General features: G+C 39.2%; 1 pseudogene; it reads right to left on the bottom strand.

Moving 5' to 3' along the window:
* Nucleotides 1-8,090: 8,090 nt before the first annotated feature.
* Nucleotides 8,091-9,292, bottom strand: part of LOC126566984 (large subunit ribosomal RNA) — a 5,273-nt pseudogene continuing 4,071 nt past the window's right edge.

Below are 9,292 nucleotides of genomic sequence, written 5' to 3'. Positions count from 1 at the left end.
TTCATCTCTTGTTAGGTTTATAATATCAATACTCGAACTTATATGCATGTTCAGGGACATCATTTTAACTTTCGGTTTGCGCACAAGTCCCGAACTTAGTGATATTTTTGGTTTCTTACCAACCAATTCGACTTGCCTTCATCTCTTGTTAGGTTTATAATATCAATACTCGAACTTATATGCATGTTCAGGGACATCATTTTAACTTTCGGTTTGTACCCAAGTCCCGAACTTAGAGATATTTTTGGTTTTGGACCAACCAATTCGACTTGCCTTCATCTCTTGTTAGGTTTATAATATCAATACTCGAACTTATATGCATGTTCAGGGACATCATTTTAACTTTCGGTTTGTACCCAAGTCCCGAACTTAGAGATATTTTTGGTTTCTTATCAACCAATTCGACTTGCCTTCATCTCTTGTTAGGTTTATAATATCAATACTCGAACTTATATGCATGTTCAGGGACATCATTTTAACTTTCGGTTTGCACCCAAGTCCCGAACTTAGTGAAATTTTTGGTTTCTTATCAACCAATTCGACTTGCCTTCATCTCTTGTTAGGTTTATAATATCAATACTCGAACTTATATGCATGTTCAGGAACATCATTTTAACTTTCGGTTTGCACCCAAGTCCCGAACTTAGAGATATTTTTGGTTTTGGACCAACCAATTCGACTTGCCTTCATCTCTTGTTAGGTTTATAATATCAATACTCGAACTTATATGCATGTTCAGGGACATCATTTTAACTTTCGGTTTGCACCCAAGTCCCGAACTTAGAGATATTTTTGGTTTCGGACCAACCAATTCGACTTGCCTTCATCTCTTGTTAGGTTTATAATATCAATACTCGAACTTATATGCATGTTCAAGGACATCATTTTAACTTTCGGTTTGCACCCAAGTCCCGAACTTAGAGATATTTTTGGTTTCCGACTAACCAATTCGACTTGCCTTCATCTCTTGTTAGGTTTATAATATCAATACTCGAACTTATATGCATGTTCAGGGACATCATTTTAACTTTCGGTTTGTACCCAAGTCCCGAACTTAGAGATATTTTTGGTTTCTTATCAACCAATTCGACTTGCCTTCATCTCTTGTTAGGTTTATAATATCAATACTCGAACTTATATGCATGTTCAGGAACATCATTTTAACTTTCGGTTTGCACCCAAGTCCCGAACTTAGAGATATTTTTGGTTTTGGACCAACCAATTCGACTTGCCTTCATCTCTTGTTAGGTTTATAATATCAATACTCGAACTTATATGCATGTTCAGGGACATCATTTTAACTTTCGGTTTGCACCCAAGTCCCGAACTTAGAGATATTTGTGGTTATGGACCAACCAATTCGACTTGCCTTCATCTCTTGTTAGGTTTATAATATCAATACTCGAACTTATATGCATGTTCAGGGACATCATTTTAACATTCGGTTTGTACCCAAGTCCCGAACTTAGAGATATTTTTGGTTTCGGACCAACCAATTCGACTTGCCTTCATCTCTTGTTAGGTTTATAATATCAATACTCGAACTTATATGCATGTTCAGGGACATCATTTTAACTTTCGGTTTGCACCCAAGTCTCGAACTTAGAGATATTTTTGGTTTTGGACCAACCAATTCGACTTGCCTTCATCTCTTGTTAGGTTTATAATATCAATACTCGAACTTATATGCATGTTCAGGGACATCATTTTAACTTTCGGTTTGCACCCAAGTCCCGAACTTAGAGATATTTTTGGTTTCTTATCAACCAATTCGACTTGCCTTCATCTCTTGTTAGGTTTATAATATCAATACTCGAACTTATATGCATGTTCAGGGACATCATTTTAACTTTCGGTTTGCACCCAAGTCCCGAACTTAGAGATATTTTTGGTTTCGGACCAACCAATTCGACTTGCCTTCATCTCTTGTTAGGTTTATAATATCAATACTCGAACTTATATGCATGTTCAAGGACATCATTTTAACTTTCGGTTTGCACCCAAGTCCCGAACTTAGAGATATTTTTGGTTTCCGACTAACCAATTCGACTTGCCTTCATCTCTTGTTAGGTTTATAATATCAATACTCGAACTTATATGCATGTTCAGGGACATCATTTTAACTTTCGGTTTGTACCCAAGTCCCGAACTTAGTGATATTTTTGGTTTCTTAGCAACCAATTCGACTTGCCTTCATCTCTTGTTAGGTTTATAATATCAATACTCGAACTTATATGCATGTTCAGGGACATCATTTTAACTTTCGGTTTGCACCCAAGTCCCGAACTTAGTGATATTTTTGGTTTCTCACCAACCAATTCGACTTGCCTTCATCTCTTGTTAGGTTTATAATATCAATACTCGAACTTATATGCATGTTCAGGGACATCATTTTAACTTTCGGTTTGCACCCAAGTCCCGAACTTAGAGATATTTTTGGTTTCGGACCAACCAATTCGACTTGCCTTCATCTCTTGTTAGGTTTATAATATCAATACTCGAACTTATATGCATGTTCAAGGACATCATTTTAACTTTCGGTTTGTACCCAAGTCCCGAACTTAGTGATATTTTTGGTTTTGGACCAACCAATTCGACTTGCCTTCATCTCTTGTTAGGTTTATAATATCAATACTCGAACTTATATGCATGTTCAGGGACATCATTTTAACTTTCGGTTTGTACCCAAGTCCCGAACTTAGTGATATTTTTGGTTTCTTAGCAACCAATTCGACTTGCCTTCATCTCTTGTTAGGTTTATAATATCAATACTCGAACTTATATGCATGTTCAGGGACATCATTTTAACTTTCGGTTTGCACCCAAGTCCCGAACTTAGTGATATTTTTGGTTTCTCACCAACCAATTCGACTTGCCTTCATCTCTTGTTAGGTTTATAATATCAATACTCGAACTTATATGCATGTTCAGGGACATCATTTTAACTTTCGGTTTGTACCCAAGTCCCGAACTTAGAGATATTTTTGGTTTTGGACCAACCAATTCGACTTGCCTTCATCTCTTGTTAGGTTTATAATATCAATACTCGAACTTATATGCATGTTCAGGGACATCATTTTAACTTTCGGTTTGCACCCAAGTCCCGAACTTAGAGATATTTGTGGTTATGGACCAACCAATTCGACTTGCCTTCATCTCTTGTTAGGTTTATAATATCAATACTCGAACTTATATGCATGTTCAGGGACATCATTTTAACATTCGGTTTGCACCCAAGTCCCGAACTTAGAGATATTTTTGGTTTTGGACCAACCAATTCGACTTGCCTTCATCTCTTGTTAGGTTTATAATATCAATACTCGAACTTATATGCATGTTCAGGGACATCATTTTAACTTTCGGTTTGCACCCAAGTCTCGAACTTAGAGATATTTTTGGTTTTGGACCAACCAATTCGACTTGCCTTCATCTCTTGTTAGGTTTATAATATCAATACTCGAACTTATATGCATGTTCAGGGACATCATTTTAACTTTCGGTTTGTACCCAAGTCCCGAACTTAGAGATATTTTTGGTTTCTTATCAACCAATTCGACTTGCCTTCATCTCTTGTTAGGTTTATAATATCAATACTCGAACTTATATGCATGTTCAGGGACATCATTTTAACTTTCGGTTTGCACCCAAGTCCCGAACTTAGAGATATTTTTGGTTTCGGACCAACCAATTCGACTTGCCTTCATCTCTTGTTAGGTTTATAATATCAATACTCGAACTTATATGCATGTTCAAGGACATCATTTTAACTTTCGGTTTGTACCCAAGTCCCGAACTTAGTGATATTTTTGGTTTTGGACCAACCAATTCGACTTGCCTTCATCTCTTGTTAGGTTTATAATATCAATACTCGAACTTATATGCATGTTCAGGGACATCATTTTAACTTTCGGTTTGTACCCAAGTCCCGAACTTAGTGATATTTTTGGTTTCTTAGCAACCAATTCGACTTGCCTTCATCTCTTGTTAGGTTTATAATATCAATACTCGAACTTATATGCATGTTCAGGGACATCATTTTAACTTTCGGTTTGCACCCAAGTCCCGAACTTAGTGATATTTTTGGTTTCTCACCAACCAATTCGACTTGCCTTCATCTCTTGTTAGGTTTATAATATCAATACTCGAACTTATATGCATGTTCAGGGACATCATTTTAACTTTCGGTTTGCACCCAAGTCCCGAACTTAGAGATATTTGTGGTTATGGACCAACCAATTCGACTTGCCTTCATCTCTTGTTAGGTTTATAATATCAATACTCGAACTTATATGCATGTTCAGGGACATCATATTAACTTTCGGTTTGTACCCAAGTCCCGAACTTAGTGATATTTTTGGTTTCGGACCAACCAATTCGACTTGCCTTCATCTCTTGTTAGGTTTATAATATCAATACTCGAACTTATATGCATGTTCAGGGACATCATATTAACTTTCGGTTTGTACCCAAGTCCCGAACTTAGTGATATTTTTGGTTTCCAACAAACCAATTCGACTTGCCTTCATCTCTTGTTAGGTTTATAATATCAATACTCGAACTTATATGCATGTTCAGGGACATCATTTTAACTTTCGGTTTGTACCCAAGTCACGAACTTAGAGATATTTTTGGTTTCTCACCAACCAAATCGACTTGCCTTCATCTCTTGTTAGGTTTATAATATCAATACTCGAACTTATATGCATGTTCAGGGACATCATTTTAACTTTCGGTTTGTACCCAAGTCCCGAACTTAGTGATATTTTTGGTTTCCGACCAACCAATTCGACTTGCCTTCATCTCTTGTTAGGTTTATAATATCAATACTCGAACTTATATGCATGTTCAGGGACATCATTTTAACTTTCGGTTTGTACCCAAGTCCCGAACTTAGTGATATTTTTGGTTTTGGACCAACCAATTCGACTTGCCTTCATCTCTTGTTAGGTTTATAATATCAATACTCGAACTTATATGCATGTTCAGGGACATCATTTTAACTTTCGGTTTGCACCCAAGTCCCGAACTTAGTGATATTTTTGGTTTCTCACCAACCAATTCGACTTGCCTTCATCTCTTGTTAGGTTTATAATATCAATACTCGAACTTATATGCATGTTCAGGGACATCATTTTAACTTTCGGTTTGCACCCAAGTCCCGAACTTAGAGATATTTTTGGTTTCGGACCAACCAATTCGACTTGCCTTCATCTCTTGTTAGGTTTATAATATCAATACTCGAACTTATATGCATGTTCAAGGACATCATTTTAACTTTCGGTTTGTACCCAAGTCCCGAACTTAGTGATATTTTTGGTTTTGGACCAACCAATTCGACTTGCCTTCATCTCTTGTTAGGTTTATAATATCAATACTCGAACTTATATGCATGTTCAGGGACATCATTTTAACTTTCGGTTTGTACCCAAGTCCCGAACTTAGAGATATTTTTGGTTTCTTATCAACCAATTCGACTTGCCTTCATCTCTTGTTAGGTTTATAATATCAATACTCGAACTTATATGCATGTTCAGGGACATCATTTTAACTTTCGGTTTGCACCCAAGTCCCGAACTTAGAGATATTTTTGGTTTTGGACCAACCAATTCGACTTGCCTTCATCTCTTGTTAGGTTTATAATATCAATACTCGAACTTATATGCATGTTCAGGGACGTCATATTAACTTTTGGTTTGCACCCAAGTCCCGAACTTAGTGATATATTTGGTTTTGGACCAACCAATTCGACTTGCCTTCATCTCTTGTTAGGTTTATAATATCAATACTCGAACTTATATGCATGTTCAGGGACATCATTTTAACTTTCGGTTTGCACCCAAGTCCCGAACTTAGAGATATTTTTGGTTTCGGACCAACCAATTCGACTTGCCTTCATCTCTTGTTAGGTTTATAATATCAATACTCGAACTTATATGCATGTTCAGGGACATCATATTAACTTTCGGTTTGTACCCAAGTCCCGAACTTAGTGATATTTTTGGTTTCCAACAAACCAATTCGACTTGCCTTCATCTCTTGTTAGGTTTATAATATCAATACTCGAACTTATATGCATGTTCAGGGACATCATTTTAACTTTCGGTTTGTACCCAAGTCACGAACTTAGAGATATTTTTGGTTTCTCACCAACCAAATCGACTTGCCTTCATCTCTTGTTAGGTTTATAATATCAATACTCGAACTTATATGCATGTTCAGGGACATCATTTTAACTTTCGGTTTGTACCCAAGTCCCGAACTTAGTGATATTTTTGGTTTCCGACCAACCAATTCGACTTGCCTTCATCTCTTGTTAGGTTTATAATATCAATACTCGAACTTATATGCATGTTCAGGGACATCATTTTAACTTTCGGTTTGCACCCAAGTCCCGAACTTAGAGATATTTTTGGTTTTGGACCAACCAATTCGACTTGCCTTCATCTCTTGTTAGGTTTATAATATCAATACTCGAACTTATATGCATGTTCAGGGACATCATTTTAACTTTCGGTTTGCACCCAAGTCCCGAACTTAGTGATATTTTTGGTTTCCGACCAACCAATTCGACTTGCCTTCATCTCTTGTTAGGTTTATAATATCAATACTCGAACTTATATGCATGTTCAAGGACATCATTTTAACTTTCGGTTTGTACCCAAGTCCCGAACTTAGTGATATTTTTGGTTTTGGACCAACCAATTCGACTTGCCTTCATCTCTTGTTAGGTTTATAATATCAATACTCGAACTTATATGCATGTTCAGGGACATCATTTTAACTTTCGGTTTGTACCCAAGTCACGAACTTAGAGATATTTTTGGTTTCTCACCAACCAAATCGACTTGCCTTCATCTCTTGTTAGGTTTATAATATCAATACTCGAACTTATATGCATGTTCAGGGACATCATTTTAACTTTCGGTTTGTACCCAAGTCCCGAACTTAGTGATATTTTTGGTTTCCGACCAACCAATTCGACTTGCCTTCATCTCTTGTTAGGTTTATAATATCAATACTCGAACTTATATGCATGTTCAGGGACATCATTTTAACTTTCGGTTTGTACCCAAGTCCCGAACTTAGTGATATTTTTGGTTTTGGACCAACCAATTCGACTTGCCTTCATCTCTTGTTAGGTTTATAATATCAATACTCGAACTTATATGCATGTTCAGGGACATCATATTAACTTTCGGTTTGTACCCAAGTCCCGAACTTAGTGATATTTTTGGTTTTGGACCAACCAATTCGACTTGCCTTCATCTCTTGTTAGGTTTATAATATCAATACTCGAACTTATATGCATGTTCAGGGACATCATATTAACTTTCGGTTTGTACCCAAGTCCCGAACTTAGTGATATTTTTGGTTTTGGACCAACCAATTCGACTTGCCTTCATCTCTTGTTAGGTTTATAATATCAATACTCGAACTTATATGCATGTTCAGGGACATCATTTTAACTTTCGGTTTGCACCCAAGTCCCGAACTTAGTGATATATTTGGTTTTGGACCAACCAATTCGACTTGCCTTCATCTCTTGTTAGGTTATCAAAATTTTTAATGCAATTGCATGTATTTTGTGAGCTTATGGGTGAGGGATTTATGTAGCGGACTTAGAGAAATTTTTGAAGTCCAAACATTCAATTTGGACTCCATACTCCATTGCTCCTCTAAGAGGTACCTAGTACCCCGTACCGAAGCAACCTTCACGTTTGAACTTTCCACTAGGAGGTGCAGCCATCACTCGACATGTTAATCATTATCACCCCATACTACTCTCTATATCCGGATACGGCGCTAACCCGATTGCTTGCCCCGACAGCAATCGACCCACTCGTAAGCGGGTTACCCGTAGGTAAGTCAACGATGCGTATTGCCCCCTTCAAGCAAACCGATCATCACTCCGTGGAGGAGTAATGACGGACCCGTACCGGTATCAACTGCATATGATCAACATTCTTATGAACCCACACACTCTTCGCTTATATGCTCAGTAACATTTCAATTCTCTCTCTGTCTTTCGTTTTCCAACTCATTCATCGTGCATACTGAACACACCCGGAAAGGTGCGACAGTACACACGAATACACCACCAAGCATGGGTCGCCTGAGAGGATCGATGCGAACGCATCTCTACAACTCGCAGCTCCCAGCCTGAAGTCCCGTCGTTTGCGGGCGGTCGGTAGGCATCGAAACTAGTCAAGTCCACGGTCGGCGAGGTCAGCTGCCACCAGTGTTCCCTATGGTCAGGTACTAACACGTGCGGTGCGACCCTGCGCGATGCGGCCAAGTCTAGAAGCGGGGATGAGGCGCCAGGCTGCGAGGCAGCGCCAGCGTATCTCGAAGGGTTGTTAGGCCCGCTAGCTTACGATTGCCTATGGGGGTTTGAAGCGCTATCAGCTCGGATTGGTTACGACCTTAGAGGCGTTCAGGCATAATCCAGCGGACGTAGCGTCATACCAAAGTCCGGTCGAACTAGTATTGAGCCAGTGGTCCGTACCTGTGGTTCCTCTCGTACTGCACAGGAATTCCGTTAAGATAGCACAAATGCACACACCAGTAGGGTAAAACTAACCTGTCTCACGACGGTCTAAACCCAGCTCACGTTCCCTTGAAAGGGTGAACAATCCTACGCTTTGGGAATTTTGCTTCACAATGATAGGAAGAGCCGACATCGAAGGATCAAAAAGTCACGTCGCTATGAACGCTTGGCGACCACAAGCCAGTTATCCCTGTGTGGCGTTTGACATCTCGAGGCGAACGGACGTGCTCCCGTACAGCTCCGCGTTGGCGACAAAAAATTTGGTGTAAAAAGTGATAAGTGCGTGTGAATTTTAGCGATAAACAATAAAAGACGTTGCTTTAAGTGTTTGCAAAGCGAAAGAACGCTATTTGAACACGATTTAGTGAGGCAAACAAGTGCGCAAAGTGCCCCCATACACTTTGTATGGGGAACCTCAAAGCCTCAAAACGGCAAAAGTGGGCGAAAAATCGCAAAAAAAGTGGACGCTAGTGCGCATAAGCGCGGTTAAATTCGTTTTCCAGCACCGGAGAGTGGATTTCTTGTGAAAAAGGCGGAAAACAACCAGTGAACCGGCGAGTGAAAAGCGCGCATCGAGTGGCGTCGTGTGTGTCGTGGCGTGTGTATGTGCGTCATCCATCACACGAAGCGTTTATAGCCGAGACACCGACCAGCGCCATCTCTTGCATTTCGTGGGAGCTTTCGCTGGTGGCGCCACCCGCGGACAGTAGTGGAACCGCACATCCAAGACACGCACCACCTCTC

The sequence above is a fragment of the Anopheles maculipalpis genome, assembly GCF_943734695.1.
Source record: "Anopheles maculipalpis chromosome X unlocalized genomic scaffold, idAnoMacuDA_375_x X_unloc_7, whole genome shotgun sequence".
Classification (NCBI taxonomy): Eukaryota; Metazoa; Arthropoda; class Insecta; order Diptera; family Culicidae; genus Anopheles; species Anopheles maculipalpis.
Note: the sequence above shows the minus strand (reverse complement) of the source record. Positions and strands in the feature narration are given on the sequence as shown.